The 17775-nt window shown below is 32.8% G+C and overlaps 1 long non-coding RNA gene across 1 annotated transcript; it reads left to right on the top strand.

The window, feature by feature from the left end:
- Positions 1-183: 183 nt before the first annotated feature.
- Positions 184-17418, top strand: LOC145291205 (uncharacterized). Its single transcript, XR_013869352.1, has 3 exons — positions 184-414; positions 9412-9460; positions 17227-17418. It is a non-coding gene; the product is annotated as an uncharacterized LOC145291205 (long non-coding RNA).
- Positions 17419-17775: the final 357 nt, after the last annotated feature.

The following is a 17775-nucleotide window of genomic DNA, read 5'->3' as shown; positions in this document are numbered from 1 at the left end:
AATTTCAAAGTTAAGCAATCCGAGGGAAGAAAATATTAGAGTAGAAGACTTTCTTGCATTTAGAGATCTCAACAATGAAGGGGTGAGATTTTGAGGCTTGTCAGATTCGCCGGTGCTATTTATATCAAGTAAGTATTAGTAATGTAAATTCATAAAATACGAAACTACCATTAGCTTAAAAATACGAAACTATCACTCTGCAATCTCTGCATGAATTATCTCCCTTGCTTCACATTCCTATTTTCTATAGTCCTTCGCATTTTCCCCTTCCACCTTTTGTAAATTCGTTGAAAATTGTGTTAAAAAAAAAAATGGTCAAATTTAGTAACGAAATGAAAGGTCGAATCAATAGTGTTTTGTGGCTCAGCAAAACTATTTTTCACTGGGGTTTTATCCCTACTGTCGTCTATCTCGGTAAGTACGAACTTTACTTTAATTTATTTTCGTGCTCAATTTCCGATTCTCTTTTTTTGTATGACCGCTGAGAAGCGTAACCTTCGAATTAATTGGGGTCCAGAGACCTCAATGCCAAGGAATCATTTATGCCAGGCAAAAATGGTCCTCATTTTTAAAGATCAATAACTGAGGCGTTTCTAAGAACGGAACAGAATGTCGTTTTTTTTTCTTTTGCAACATCTACGCATGTTGGCATGTTTCCCTTTAAACGAAACTAGAAAACATGTTAAACAATCTGCGATGTTTGGATATTTTCTTTAAGCTATTTAAACTTTCGATAATCGCTTATAAATCAAAAATTGAACAAAGTACAGGCACTTTGACAGCAAAACGGTGTTTATGCACTTTTGTAACCATGCTATTTTTTTAAAATATTTTTTTTTTTAAGTTTAATTCAAGTTTTACTTAATCTTTTTATTAAATTAAGTGAAAATACAGAATAATTACAAGAAACAGCTTTAAAGCTTTTAAGAATGGCTTTCTAAATAACGTTATTTTAGCTCGGTAACAAAAATGCATAAGTAACAAAAAAACGAATATAAAACAAATAAATGTTATCAAAGGCAAGATAAGTTTTTGTGCGTTAACTTATTTAAAAGTGTTTATTTACTTCGAAAAACACAAATAGTGCCGAGTCTTACGTTAGAACAAGAAACAATGGCTGACACGAGGTGGCTATCTGGGAAGTCTCGATAATCGCTCAAAAATCAAAAATTAAACCAAATACTAGTAGAAACCCACTCAAATGTCACGGTGACGTTTATTGGGTGGCTTTCTGTTTAATTTTTGAGCGATTATCGAAGATTCAAATAGCTTTAAGGAAATAAATCGCCCCCCTTTTTTTTTATTATTCAACAGATTTCATAGTATTGTTTCGAAGTAAATAAGTGCTTTCAAATAAGTTAAAACACGATAAAAATTTATCCAGATTATAAGAGCAAATTATCTTGCCTTTGGTAACATTTATTTGTTGTATATATAAAAAAAAAAAAAAAGAAGCATATTTTAGATTATTTTCAATTTTAAAGTTCCAATATAAGAGAAGCGCAATATGAATAAACCTTGTAGAAAATTCTTCAACACCAAAGTAGTGGTTAAATCAGTTGAGTCTTGTGTAAAATATCCCCACCCCCCTCGCCAGCTTTGTCAGGAGTACAGCAACAGCAACACAAGACCATAAATCATAAACTTGTGTGTCCGAACTCTAGTGCAGATAACAAATTGAGATTCTCTAGAAGTAACCGTTGTAAAGGTAACAAATAAGAAGGTATTTTCAGGTGGACAAGACCACGGCCAGCGAGAGTAAGAAGACGGCCTGTTAACTGAAAAATGTCTGCAGGCAATGTAGGTAAGATTTGTCAGACTGTCAGTACTATATGAGGGCCATTTGAAAAAGAGCAATAAAACATTTTTAAAAAGAAAAAGGAACACAGTTCGATTTCTTAAACTGAACTTTATTCAATATAAAATATAAACATTAGGGTTTGTATTACTGTACACATATATTCGAAAAAGTTGTCAAAAAACAAATATATAACAAATAAATGTTATCAAAGGCAAGATAAGTTTTCTACCTAACTGGATATATTTTCAGTGTTTTTATTTAATGTAACATGTTTATTCAGCTAAAAAAACATACTGTGCTTACCGATGTATTGGAAAATTCAACATGCGCCCGAGCGCCCGACTGTCTCTTTAACACGGTAAGTTTGGGAAAAGGTGCTATAAATATAAAACTAGACAAAATACTGTTAGAAACTCGCTCAATATATATTACCGTGACATAGGTTGACATATATTCGGTGGTTTTTTAATAGTATTTTATCTAGTTTATTATTTATAACAGAACTTTTCCCGAACTTACCGTGTTAAAGAGAGTCAGGCGCCATTTTGAATTTTCCAATACATCGGTAAACGATGTATGTTTTTCGAGCTGAATAAACATGTTACATTGAATAAAAACACGAAAAATATATCCAGTTACGTAGAAAAGTAACTTATCTTGCCTTTGATAACATTTATTTGTTATATATTTGTTTTTTGACAACTTTTTCGAATCTGTGTACACAGTAATACAAACCCATTTATGTTTGTTTTGCAGTAAAAATAAATAAATAAAATGAAATATTCGACTTCCTCCAATAAAAATAAAAGTTCAAACACGAATTCACTTACGATATTTTGATTAAAATTATCCCAAATGTGCAATTATAATAATTATTTTCCGAATGGAGAATTGTTCTTTTTCTTTAGAACATACATGGACAATTGGTAACACATATTGGTAGCCATATATTTTTATGCCTGTTAGCATGACCATGTGGTTGAATACCGGAAGCTGTCTATACCTACAACTTAATTAGGAAGTGACGTTACGCTGTCATATGCATCGGCCTTCTTTCTCGGTAGCCACAACAAGACTCCACAAACGGACTCAACTCAAAGATCGCAGCTGGAAGATCGACTGCTGCTGGAAGGAAGCAATGCTCTTAAATAACAACTAACTGACACATTTGAATGCCTACTAGACACTATCCTCAAGTCTATAAGTCTCTCTGTACAGAGGTTTGCCAGAATAACTTGGCATGAGGATACTTTTCCCTAGCAATTTTCAAAATCACGTAATATTCGCTACCCAAATAAGATCTCCTCATTATGGCTAACTCACATTAGCTTTTATGAGGAACTACCAGGGGGTACCCGGCGTTGCCCTGGTGTTTAGGTGTGTGTGTAGAAGGGGGGGGGAGAACTTTTTAAAAAATCGGAAAAACCCAAACAAAAAAAATAGAATAAGCGAATTAATAACCCTGTTTAAACTTTTTAAAAATCGGAAAAAACAAAACAAATAGAACAACGAATGGACGTAAAACTTCTGTAAAACAATCGGATAAACAAAAACCCAAAAAAAGGAAAAAAAAAAAAAAAAAAACACAGCGAAAAGTGAAAAAAATGGTATAAATAACCTTGTTTCAATATTAAATGTTTAAAAATCAAGAAAAAGGTACGTCTGATAACTGGGATTGAACCTGAAATCTTTAGATAACTCGCTGTCACTTAACCCATCGCGCTATAGATGCGTGGATGAAAGTGGGTTGGTTTTTATAACATTTAAAACGAATTCAATGTACAACATCTTTTGCACATATTGATGCATGCGTAAAGCCATCATGTCATGAAGATATCATTTTTTTTTCACCCCTGTAAAAAAGAGAGCCGTTAAGAATGAAGGAATGAATGTTTTTGCCCAATTTTTCAATATTTGTCGTCCAAGATGTGGAGCTTTAAAATGATATCGAACTCGTGAAAATCCGTGGCCTGTGTCGAAAGTTTTTGCGAGACATACAAACACACACACATTTTCGCTTTTATATATATAGAAATGGTGCACCTTCTCCAAGTGATGTTACCTCAAGTAATAGCATGAAGCTGGATACTTCACCAGACTAGATAAATTCTTGTCATGGAATCCAATGAGACCAAAATGAAGATATTCTTCAACATATGAAAATGGTTAATTGGGGAGAGGAAAATTATGTTCTCAATTTCTTTACTAACTCAGAGTATGAGAGAGAAAGAAATCTAATGGAACATTTAAATATCTATGTATCTCATATAGAGTTCAAATGTTAGCCCCAGGTAGTGGGCCCCTTGATTTCTAAGAACTTTGACTGAAGTAAGATATAACAAAAAAGTTAAAATCACTTCCAGCCAACAACAGGTATAAACTAGAGCCAAAACGTCACCAGGTCTTGCAAAGTCAAAAGAGAATCCGACCTTCCTCTGATCTTCAAGTTTCTGAAGTCAAGGGAGTTGGTTATCTTATTTTTCTCGCTCACTCCCAAGAAACGACAACAAAAAAATCTAAGAGAAAAATAAGGGAAACCATTGATTAAGATTTTTACCGTAACCCTGGCAGGGGATGAACAGGTGCTAGGCCTTTTGTCATAGGCCACCTGGAGGCAACAGTGGTTTGGGCTATCCTCATTCTGTCCTGTAGATAAACTCCACTGCCGGATGTAGTTTGAGGTCTTACTCAGGGGCCATAAATTTATGCGGGAAGTAAGCTGGAAAGGTTAATACAGCTTCAAAATGACAAAATATAATTTGTGCTAAAGTTGATATATTATTTGATTGGAATTCATTATTGAGATGAGTATTATTTTATTAATTTATTTATTGCGGACTATTATCCTCATCTTTTTCTTAGGTGTTTCACGACGTTATCACCTGACGAAGGCCGGAGGAATAGTTGACCGAAACGTCATGAAGCAACTAAGAAAAGATGAGGATGATAGTCCGCAATAAATAAAACTGATAATAGATATCTTATTTTCTTTTTGTAATTTTTGTTTAATTGAAATGTACAGTCCGTTTGCAGAAATAGAAAACAAAAGCTAACAATTTTGTTATGTCTTTAAAATTGTTCAATATAAAAAAATGTTCAGCATTTTCTTATTTCGGGAGTAATAGAATAAATATCAGAGCTGATAAATAGTTTTTTACTTAACGAATGTTTTATATGAAGAAAAAAGTTTCACCAAGTTTTAATAACAACGAAGTGGATAGTGTAATAGCCTCTTCTTTCTTCTTTTTTTTTTTTTTTTTTTTCTTTTTTTTTTTTTTTAAATGCACTTCAAGCATTTGACAATAGAGATTTTAGTAGATATTTCCGATAGGAGAAAAGGGCAACGCTTGGAAGAAAGTCAAATTAATCTGAAATTATTTTAACTAAAAAAAAATTCAGTAAATAGATAGCAATTCATTTCAAGTGTTAATTTTAACAATAAATAAACCACAATCACAAGAACAGTAAAAAAGTTAACTAGAATAAAAAGTAAATTTAATTCTAGTCTCCATTGTAACACTTTTATATATTACTAGTAATTCAGCCCGGCTTTGTTTGGGCTTTATATATTGTTCATAACTTTATGAGCATATATATATATATATATATATATATATATATATATATATTAAAAAGTTTGACTCCTGTACAGGTAACCTACATCTAAAATTTCAAGTGTTTAGACCCAAAATTGGCAGAGGAGTTTGGTAGAGTCTACAAAGGTTAACTCTTTCAACTTTGACCTTGGCAGCTAAATTTTCGCAAAAAAACTAATTAAAAAGCTTGCTGCATGTCTTAATACCTTTCATGTAAAATTTCAAATGTTTAGACCAAAAATTGGCTGCATAGTTTGCTAGAGACTGTAAAAGTCGAATCTTTTGAACTTTGACCCCTTGGCAGCTAAATTATCGGCCAAAAACCGATTAAAAAGTTTGCCTTATGTCTGAATACACTTTATGTAAAATTTCAAATATTTAGACCAAAAATTGGCGGAGTCAAAAATTGGCGTAGTCAAAAATTGGCTGAGTAATTTGATAGACACCCCAGAGATCCAATTTTTTTTTTAACTTTGACCTCAATTTTTACTCCTTAACATTTATTGTTTTGGGCTCAAATCAAATTAAAAAATTTGAGCCATGCCCAAATAACCTACATCTAAAATTTTAAGTGTTTAGACCCAAAATTGGCGGAGGAGTTTGGTAGAGTTTTCGAAGGTCAAATCGTTGAACTTTGACCCTTTGACAGCCAAATTTCTGGCCGAAAACTGATTAAAAAAATTTTCCCAAACCAAATTTCGAGTCTGTAGACTGAAAATTGACAGAGTAGTTTGGTTGGAAAATGTAGACACACACAAATTCACTTTTATAGATATACTAACATTTCAGCCCGGCGTTACCCGAGTGTTTGGAGGTGTATGTTGAGCAAAAAAAAAAAGTGGTCAATTTTTTTAAACTTTGACCCCTATTATGACCCCTTAACATTTATTGTTTTGGGCTCAAATCAAATTATTAAGTTAGATCCATGTCCAAGGAACCTATATCTAAAATTTCAAGTGTTTAGACCCAAAATTGTCTGAGGAGTTTGGTAGAGTTCTCAAAGGTCAAATTGTTGAACTTTGACCTCTTTAACAGCCAAATTTCTGGCCGAAAACTGATCAAAGATTTTCCCAAATCTCATTACCCTTTATATCAAATTTTGAGTCTGTAGACTTAAAATTGACAGTTATTGCATAGAGAAATGTATACACACAGACACAGTCATGTTCACTTTTATAGATATATAGATAGATAATTTCCTGTTAGAAAAAAGTATTTAAACTTATCCATTCATTCCATTCTGCGTTTTATGATTAAAAAAAATATCCGAATTAATCCAAAACCAGAAAAAAATTGCAAAACATTTTTTGTTGGTTCACTAAGCGAGCTCAGATGTAAGTCACAGATAGAGCACCCTATCAACTCCCTAAATAGCTTGGTGTGTAGGTAACAGAAGTACACCAAGGTATTTTCAGTCGAAGAAAATGCCCTAACGACAAAGCCCCCTACATCCAACAGTATATGGTTTGCAAAGTGGTTAGGACATACAGGTAAAACTCCATGAGTTACTAGAAAATCCAACGTTATAAAATTTTACAAAACAAAATTATGGAGGAATTTTGTTGAATGCTAAAAGGGTAGGACCACGAAGTCTAACATAGAAGAAAATTAAAAAAATTTTTTTCATATAAGATCGTAGCATTTGGTGGTTCACATCCCGCTAAGAATTCCTCGCCTTCTTTACGATGTCAATTTGTTTTGATTTTTATCCTTTTAGCCATTTATAATTCAACTTGGAAAATAAAAGATGACATTCATTCATGTTGACGATTTATAAAAAGAAATTGCTTTCTCCACCAAGGATAGTTAGACATCTTTCTCTTCACATGGTCAGGTTGGTTGTACGCAAAGCCATTCGTTTGTTTTCTTCGAAAATAAAGTGTAGAATAAGTTCTATCTGTCCAACTCTCTTGATTATCAAGATGGAATTTATAAAGAAATAAAAAGCTTCGCTTGTTACGAACTAGGAGCAGTGAAAATGTTGAAATTCACTGCTCCTAGTTCGTAACAAGCGAAGCTTTTTATTTCTTCTCGCTTCCCTTTGGCTTGTCGGTCTTCAGTTTGTCCAATGATGACGATGTTAATATGCTGCTTTTTCTGTCGGCATGGTTGTCATAGTCTTTAAAGCAAATCAACGAAAGAAAATTCTGTTCTCCGAGTTGATTAAAAGCAAAAGGGGTAACACATCCTAATACCAGAATTATTTCACAAAATGTTGAAAATTCTCCGACACCGAAGTAGTGGATAAATCGGTTGGGTCTGGAGTCAAGTAACACAAGACTATAAATCATAAACCCATGCGTCCAAACTCTAGTGAAGGTAACAAATAGAGGTTCTCTAGCAGTAACCGTCGTCAGAACTTCTCAAAAAATTCCACAAGTAAGCCCCCACCCAATAGCTTGGTGTGTAGGTAACAGAAGTATACCAAGGTATTTTCAGGTGAACAAGACACCTCAAACGGACTCAACTCAAAGACTGCCCCTGGAAGACAGACAGCCACTGGAAGGAAGCAACGCTCTTAAATCACAACTAATTGTCACATGCAAATTATTCCCAGTCAGCAGCAGATATAAGCCAGAACTCATATACACAAACAAACATTAACGAACACACAGACACACAACTCATCGACATTATCGTCTGCCAATCTGTTAAACTTTATTCATTGAAATATTTCTAAACTTTATCACTGAACTATTTTCTAATATGATAAACAAAGAACATTGACTCTTATAAACAACTTTCAATGAATTATAATTTATTTAATTGAGCAGAGAAGTTTTGATAATGATTTTCCTGACCCCTGAAACTTACAGCTCTTGATTAATCTATCTAGACTTCTAATGTTTCAGCTAATGAACACCCTGTTTTTACAAGAACTCTAAAAATATTCAAACATTCTATGTTTTCCTAGTGCTGTAAACCTTTCATTTTAAACATACATAAATTAACTCTTTTGTGAAAATCTGCCTTATTAACTCATTTTGTTTTGTTTACCATATGACAATGTCTCTCGTTTTCTTATATTTGAATATAAAACCTGCAAATCTTTTTCACTGGAAATATTTCTCTGAATACGACTTATTCTAAAAATAAGTATCTCCTTACAAAACACTAAAGTAAATTCCTAAAACTGGTGATCGAAATCCCGTGAGTGTAAAGGTGGAAAAAAAAAAAAAAAAAAAAAAAAAAAAAAAAAATTAGACTTCCTACAGGTCCTATTTTTGCATAACCACATGAAACTATCGTCTAGTTGTTTCCTTCGTACCATTCTCATGTCACTCTTACAAGTCAACCAACTTGAAAGGATCCATTGATAAATAAAATAAATCTTCCAAAATTGTCAGAAAAATAAGGTAACCAACTCCCTTGATTTGAGAAGCTTGGAGATCAGAGGAGGGTATTCTCTTTTGACTCTGCAAGACCTGGCAGGCCCACTTAAAAGTAGCCCATAAAATGTAGTAGAGAGGATGAATTTTCTTTTATTATTTAAATTACCTGTAATGTTATAAAAGATGCTGGAAGTGCTCCCCGTTGACATCTATGCATTTCTGGGCACGTTTAACGTTTGCAGATACTGCCTGTAGATCTTCTCTAGTGATTCTCCTGATAGCGTTGGTAATCTTCTCCTTTAGTTGGTCTAGATTGTGAGGATTGTTTGCATAAACTTTTTGTTTTAAAATCCCCAAAGATAAAAATCACATGATGACAAATCCGAAGAACGTGGTAGCCATAACCCTTTGCTTATTGTTCAATCTTCCGTAAACAGGTCATGAACTCGTGTCAGTGATATGTGAAACATGTGGTATGTAGTGCCATCTTGTTGAGAAAAAAAATTGCATTTTGTCTTGTGGTGTCAGTTGGTTGCTAAGAAAAAGATTAGAGAGGTTGGGCTACTTTTAAGTGGGCCCCATGTATTTTGAATTTGTTTGAATTTAAAATAAAAATCAGTGTTGCTTTCTTTCTTTTTTTTTTTTTTAAATCTTCCAACCATTTTTTTTTTTTTTCTTTTAGGTTTCAAAAAAGGTGCAGATGAAGGTATGCCAGAGTTGACGCCATTAAGGTAAACATTATTTTCATTACATTTTCAGTCAGCTGGTCCTGGGTATGACCTCAAAAGACATCCATTGGTCAAACCCCATTTGGAGGTTTTGGGAAATGTAGAGTTGCCCTTTGGTTACAATTCCTCCCAGGTTCATTTTAGTCCGGAGTGGTAATGCTTGTTAATGTATCTGATGGTACCAGATCAGGCTGTTTGAAGAAACTGGCTTCTTGACCAAAAATTCACCAAATATTAATGTTTGTGTTTCTCTTTCCATTTGCAAATGTTCTACAAAGTAAAAAAAAAAAAATAATAATAATAATTTTCTTCTACAAAGCAATCAAACCAAACTTCATAAATAAATATTTGTTGTATTGTTATCATAAAAAGGGACTGTTGTATGGTCGTCTAAATGTTGCTGTCTATTTGTGATATATTCATCTCTAATTGTTCATATGCTGCTGTGTGTGTGTGTGTGTGTGTGTGTGTGTGTGTGTGTGTGTGTGTGTGTGTGTGTGTGTGTGTGTGTGTGGTACATGTATTTTGAACATACCTTAACTTCATGCGTCGTTGATCTTGTCCATCTGGAATTCATCTTGTTCTTGGAGGGGAGACTGGAAACCTGTTTGGACGAATATTCATTCACTTTAAGACGATGAATGGTTTTATATAGTTTTTACTCACCTTCCAGTTGTCGATCGCAGAAGAATGGAAAGTGAATGTATTTGCTTGCGTGGTTCTTCCAAAGTCTTATTTTCACACACGTCAGCATCCCCTCCCCCAACCCACCAGTGAAGGGGAGGGGACGACCTGTTAAGCCGTCTGTTCTTCTCTACGTCCAAACCCAAACTCACTGACTCCAGCTAATCCGATCACGTGACTCACACGCAGATCCAATCAGCTGACCCTCACTTCCGGTAAAACGTGTCTACAATATGATTTAACATATTTCTTTCTTATGTTCGACCTATTTCTTAACATTTAAAGATATATAGAAATTCAAGAATAAAAACTTTTTCCAAACTACTAGATTTAGTATTAAATAACCCAATGCAATAAAACGAAAGCAAGCAACCAACCAAAAATGTCACTAGTATTTATTTTGATAAAAAAAAAAGGTTAACTAGACTGACTGATGACTCGTTGAATCAGTATTTGTTATACATAGTTTTTAAAATGTATAATTTAACTTTTTTCGATATTGGTTCCTGGTGCTACCAGATCAGACTGTCTGAAAATATCAATTTCCTGAATTGAATGCTCCAAAGAATTGATATTTTTTTTTCCTTTACCTTTGCAAAACTCAATCATGTTCTGCAAAAATAACAATTTTTCTTTATTAAAACAACTAAACTAAATACTACGAAATAAACAGTTGAAGATATAAACAGCTTGGACTGAGATATTGAGAAAGTCTGAGTAGATAATTTAAGAGCTGTTAATTATCCACAGGTCTGAAAAATCGTAATCAAAACTTCACCACTCAATACAATAATTACATTTCATTGAAAGTTATTAATAATTAAGAGTTAATGTTCATTTGTTTTCAGTGTAGAAAGTTCAGTGAGAAATGTTAGGAGTATTAAAATGATTAAGTTTATACATTTGTTTTTGATGAGCAGACGACAATCTGAAAAAGTTAAGGAGTTGTGAGTGTTAGCTTGTGTGTGTGCATGTACGAATTGAGAAATGTAACGTGTAATGATTCTGAACACAAAGACGAATGATAACCAGTTTATAAAGCTTTATCTTGGAACCACAGGTATGGATGCTAAAATAGAAGGATGAAAAACTGCTAAGATTTTCACTAAGTGGCAATGCTAATATGACGTTCATCACGAGTGGAAAGAGTTCAGGGAGGGGTTATGAAATGATATTACAATGGTTGAAGTTCAAGCATCTCTGTTTCTTAGATGATAGGGATGGACATGTTATTTAAGGATGAGTTCCAATAGGTTTTTATCAGTCTGTGAGGTTTCACAAGGTTCTTCGGATACACCAGATTCAAATGAGGCATCTGGTTGTAGAGATGGAGTCTCCGGAGAGATAACAGTCAATAGTATTAAGTGCTACATTTTTGTGGTTTCAGAACAAGTTGATACAGTGGCACTGTTTCTCCCTTTCCAGTTGGAAGTCTAACATGGGCATATTGACGGGCAATTCAATTTCATCAACAAAGAGTTCATACTTAGATGACCGTACAGATTTGGATTCCAAAGCCAACTGGTAAAATAGGTACCATATATTGATTTCCGATTATACTGGAATATTTGCTCGTATCAACATATGCGAAAGTGTCAGCAACCTTCTTGCATTTTATTAGATTGTCTATCGATCATTGGAAACATGATACACCGTTTGTTACGCCAGATGGAATACAGCAGAATTGATATAGATTTCCCCATGTTTCGAAAGCTGTGAATTTCTTCTCTTCTTGTATTGGTATTTGATGATACACATTCTGCAAGTCGTAAAAACGGAATAGCCAGCGACCTTTTTTTTTTTTTTTTTACAAAGGTGTCACCACTTATCAAGGTCCGAAGGCCACTCAAGGATAAGGGTTAATGAGTGTACAGTAATCAATGGGACAATATCGTAGTAGTGGAAATTTGGTAAGTGGGATTACTTAAGGGGACGGCTCATTAAAGACTTGTTTACATTGAACTTGAAAATGACCATATGGAAACCAAGGAAATGAAAGAGTTCCACAGGTATGCAGGTCTAAGAAAAGCTTTGTTCATGGAATCCACATTTAGGTTTAGACACAGATAAAGAGTGGGGGAAATTATTGATAGTGGTTTCAGCTAGGTGAGTGTTTTCTTGGTAAAGGATAAGCATCAAGTTATGTGAACCGGTTGATGGTCTGACTATAGTCAATGATGAAACGCTTCTTGTGTTGATGTTTAATGGTTACTAGAAGATGCGCTCTCCAGGAAAAGCAAGAGGGTTCGATAACACCGTCTTTTAGAAGATCGTGAATTTCGGATTGTATAAACTGCTGATGGATTGGTGAATGTCTTCTGGATTTTGTAGCAATAGGTTTGCAACCAGGTGATAAATGTTCGAATAGTTGTGGAGAAACAAGACGGGATGCCATTATGACGCATACAGAGAAGGAATCTTTGTGAACCCCCCCCCCCAGGGTATTTCTACCTTTGAATGTAGGTTGAGAAAGTCGTGGCCAAGTAAGACATGAAAATTAAAGAGCAAAGAGAAGAAAGGACAAAGTTTGAAACGCGTGTAGGTAAACCGTTTATATGCTAATGTCACATAGCAGTGACCTAATGTATTGCTTGATAAGGCTGTGGATGTCATCGATATCTTCCTGCGAGAAGTTTGTGTCGGCCAGTTGTACTTATGGATGATGTTCGATGATATATATATGTGGTTTTCTGAGCTACCAGTATCCACCAGAGCCTCCAGGATTATTCCATTCACTGAAAGTTTAATTATGGCTTTCAGCAGACAATCAGGTGATGCAGCAGTTACAATGGATGCGATTGATGATTCGCAAGCAGAAGTCACCTTCTTAGGGGAGCGATTTGATCGGCAGACTAGTTGCAAATGTCCCCTCTTGCTGCAGACCGCACGAATATTCTAAAAATAACTTTCACATTGATAAAAACTGACTGCTAAAACACTATTTTGTACACTAAAATTATTTCGTTTCTACTTAATTTGTGTAAATAAATGAAGTTTATTTTACATATTTGATTTTTTTTTTTTATTTATTTATTTATGGTGGAAAAGGGATCTAATCAGACCTGCTAACCACTACACTCCTTACTTTAGTCTTTGTATCTAGCCTATTGATATTGCATTGAGACCAGTCAATAATACTAAACCCATATGTGATGACCGGAATTGCAAGTTGATTTATGGCGGTTATTTTGTTTTTGAGGCTTAATTCAGATTTGAGGATCTTTTTAAGGCGTGATGTGTATTCTTGTTCCACCTTATGTCTCATTTTTTCATGCTCCACAGTTACATTCTCCACTATACCGAGGTAGGTACTTACATGTGGCATCCTCTCCTAGGTCTTCAATAAAGCCATCATTGAACCGAATATTTTCGGATGTCGTCTTTTTTCCTTTTTTTATTGTGCATTTGGCACATTTGTCAAATCCAAACTCCATGCAAACATCGTCTGTGAGTCTTTACATTTTCTATTAGGGAGACAAGCTGTTTTTCTGTCTCTGCAGAGTTTGAGATCGTCCATAAAAAGGATGTGATTTACTCTTTTACTTTTTTTCTTTTTTCCTTCCTCTACTAAGACTGTACCCAGCATCACATTTTTTGAGGAGCTTGCTGAGTGGGTCAATAGTAAGGCAGAAGAGCAGTGGTGACAGACTATCACCTTGAAATATACCTCGCTGGACACTGAGATTACTAAATAAACAAAAAAATAAAAAAAATAAAAAAATAAATTAAAGTCAAAACACTCTGCATAGCAAGCAAGGGACGTAACTCTGCTTATCGTTAATAAAGAATTGTGTCCCTTTGTTAAATTTTAATTTGACTGCTACTATACTGTCTTTTCTTGGCCTTCGGGACAAGATCAAAGTGTAGTATCTGTTCTTCAGATGCTGCAATTGCTGCACTTCTATTTCTTGTTCTCTTTCGGTGGAGGAGAAATCCTTCACGACTGAGACAATTTTCACTTTTGTACCTTTTCTCCACGTTAAAAAACGACCCTGGTGTCTAACTCTGTCCCGTGGGGAGGCATAGTAAATAGGTACTATACTGTCTTTTTGAGTCTAGAATTCAACCTAATTAAAAAAACAAATATAGAAAATCTTTATGATATACGTACTCATGGAATGAAAATATCATGTTCAATAATTGCGTAAATTAATCAAGCAGTTTTTTTTTATTATTAAATTAAGACAATCAAATTTTGGCGCTGTTTTACAGTGTGTCACTATTTTTTAAAAAACCTTACCATAACATTTATTTTTTAATTTAAGAAAAAAAAAAAAGGTTGCCGTAGCTTTATTTTTAAATGTTTTCATCTAATGCAAATTTCGTTTGTTCGTTGGTTTTAGCGTTGTAAATTATGATATGAAAACAAACGATTCTCTTAATAGTCGTGTAAAGACTACATTTTGTATTATTAATGTTATCGACTTTGTTACATTAAAAAAAAAATCGTCGCAGCTTTTTTAATGTTTTGATTTAATAAAAAAATATTATGAGATGCAAAAATGACTTTTTTAGCAAACAAGTTGCGCAGTGACAAAATTTTATGAGATCCACCATATTTAATAAAGGGAGACAATTTTATGAGATCCACCATATTTAATAAAGAGAGACAATTTGAACTACAGATTAAAATCGGCCTTATGGTTAGGATATATTATTAATCACAAAAAATCGTAAAGAAATTTCTTAATAAAATTATTTGATCAATTTACATGATTATTGGAATATGACATTTAGGTGCTTATCCAGTTTAGCAAAGATATTAAAAGAACAAAGATAAAGAAAAATCTCTGTATATGCCCGTTTTGGAATTAAGTTTTTATTAAAAAATTGCTTAATTTGATGAAATTTTTTTGTTTTTGTTTCACAGAGGAAAAATCAAATTTTAGTGAGACCGATGGTGGCGTAATTATCTTGGAAATTTCCGGCTATGACGAGGGGAGTGCTAGACGTGTCAGAATTCGCCATTAAAAAAAGAGTGATTAAAATAGACTCCCTATCTTTCGAAGCTTATAACAATATAAATGTAATTTAAACCCTAATTTTTTTTTTCAATAAAAGGAGCAAAGACCAAACTTTAAAATAAAAGGTTTTATCGAAAAATATACAATATTTTTTTGTTTTGTAATCGGTTTTCTTTAAGAAAGATTTCACGAAATTCAACGAATTTTAACTTAGTCTAAAAATAATAAATATATATAAATTCAAAAAAATCACTTACCTATATAAAATACTAATCAATGGATGCTTCTATTCTTCATTTATGAGAATTTGTCCATATTTATATTTTATATTCCATGTACTTTTTAAATAAAAGAATTTTTTTCTAAACAACTATTTGAATAGACCGCCATTAACTGGTGTTAGCGAAGCATCAAAGCAGTGTTTCTTCCTCTTTTGAAATATGGATGGATAGAAGGACATAAAAACAACACATGCACATTAGCCGTCTAGTCTTGTGCATGAAGAAATATGTCACCATAGTGTGAAAAATAATCACATTTAACTTATCAGTTTTTTGCCTTTAAAAAAAAACACACTCAAGGAATTTTTTTTTTTTTTTTTTTTTTTTTTTTTTCTTCTTTTCAAAGAAATACACGAGTTTTTGATTTAATATATTTTATTTCTTCTTTATGGAGTGAATTTTTTTTTTTTTTTTAAATATTAAAAAAAAACATTGAATGAAAAAATTATCGTAATTCTAAGAAATTTTCTGGACAATATAACAAGATTAACAGGTTTCACTTAAAAAAAATTCAGCGTGGTTTAAAAAAAAAAAAAGGTTTTAAACTTTGGACGTTACAGGTAAATTTGCAAATAACTTTCTTTTTTGTTTGTTTTAAATTAGCTTATTTTATTTATTGATCTTTTATCTTCAATTTGTGATATATAAATTTGAGGTGAGAAAATTATTTTCATTTGAATAAACATTTCAAAATGGGGGGTGTTGAATTTTAAAAAAAAAACGCTTGTCTAGAATATTATATTTAATTTATTGGAAAGAGCATAAAATTTTACATTGAACCTGAAAATATTGTAAAAATTGCACTATTAGAAAAATTTTGATAGATTTTTAAATTTAAAAATTGAAAAAAATTTAACTGATTTCATTATGTAAAAAATATGGCTGCATGAACATGCGTAGGCACTTTGTAAACACTGTTTTTAAAAAAATAAAAAATAATACTTCTATTATTTTTTAAACAATGTAAATAGTTTACTTTGGAAGTATATTCCATAAAGAAAATAAACAACCACTTTAAAAAGAGAAATTACAAGTTTTTTTATATTTTATTCGCAGTTTTGTGTTAGGGGATGTCAAAAATTCCGCCAAAATTCCGACACACATACGGGTGCGCCAAGGGAGATAACTCTAATTCTTGAAGTTTGCTAAAACATACATGAAGTTCTAATAATTTTATTAATAAATTTTGAAACGAGTTTTTGTAAGAAAGAAAAAAGAATATCTAAAATTATTCAAAACTGTCAAAATAATCTCATTCAATTTTGGCAAACTTAAAAAATTAGATGGAGTTATCTCTGTTGGCACCCCCCCCCCCCTCCTCTAGCTAGAAATTGTCAAGATGGCTGCATCATGATTGCTCTCACTGAAATTTTATTTTTCCCTGTAAAATATATATATATATATATATATATATATAATTTTACTTTATCAAATTAAGCGGGTTTTTTTTGTTTGTTTTTTTATCAGAACTTCATTCCACAACGGGCACATACATGATAGAAATATTTTTTTTATCTTCATTTTTTTAATGTCTTTGCTAAACTGCACAAGCAGACATTTTCATTTCATGCCCGATATGTATATCATAAAAATGTTTTAGTATATTTTTTCTCATTTTCATTGTGTTGATTTTTTTTTTTTTTTCTTGATAAGGTCCTTTTTTTCTTTTTTTTTATACATATTTATCTTGTATGCTGTAACCAATTGAATGCACAGTGAACAATGTATTTCTTTAATTGCCAATAATGACAGTTTGATACTTGAAATTATCAGAACACATTTCCATCTATCATATGTATAAGTTTTTATTTCATTTTTTTCTTTTTTTTTTCTTTTTTAGTTTGCTCTGGCAATGATGTGAGCCCCTAATATGCAACACCACTTTGTTCTTTCATTGAAGCTGATGCCATTTACAAAACAGTTTATGTGCAGAAGTCTCCACACCCATCACTGATGACCCAAGCAAAAGTTGTCTGATATTTACATCTTCAAATCCATGGTATATCTTTATTAAAATGTTTCAACTAAAAAATTCTTTTGTTTTTTAATTTCTTATTTTGTGTTCGCCAAAATGTTGTCAAAACTCAACCACGTTATTTTTTTTTATTTTTTTATTTTTTTATCTCTTTATTAATCACCTAATTAAAAGCTGTATACTCACAGTGGTTTTGGATTATCAAAACAAAAGTCTCGATTTATCAGGTACTTATTCGGACAATCCTTCTCTGGGTGAGAGCTGCCAATCTTAAAAGATTGGTACTGTTTGACCTATGCTGCCTCCGCCAAATTCTGCAGGTCTTTAGCACCATTTTATCTCCAATACACAAATCTAGATGCGGTGCAGGATCACCCCCCCTTTAACCAAGCTCTTTTAAAGTGGAAACTTTGT

This window comes from Euprymna scolopes, chromosome 12 (genome assembly GCF_053919585.1).
Source record: "Euprymna scolopes isolate OS-2025 chromosome 12, ASM5391958v1, whole genome shotgun sequence".
In the NCBI taxonomy this organism is placed as follows: domain Eukaryota; kingdom Metazoa; phylum Mollusca; class Cephalopoda; order Sepiida; family Sepiolidae; genus Euprymna; species Euprymna scolopes.
The sequence above is the reverse complement of the archived record's forward strand: the minus strand, read 5'-3'. Positions and strand labels throughout refer to the sequence as shown.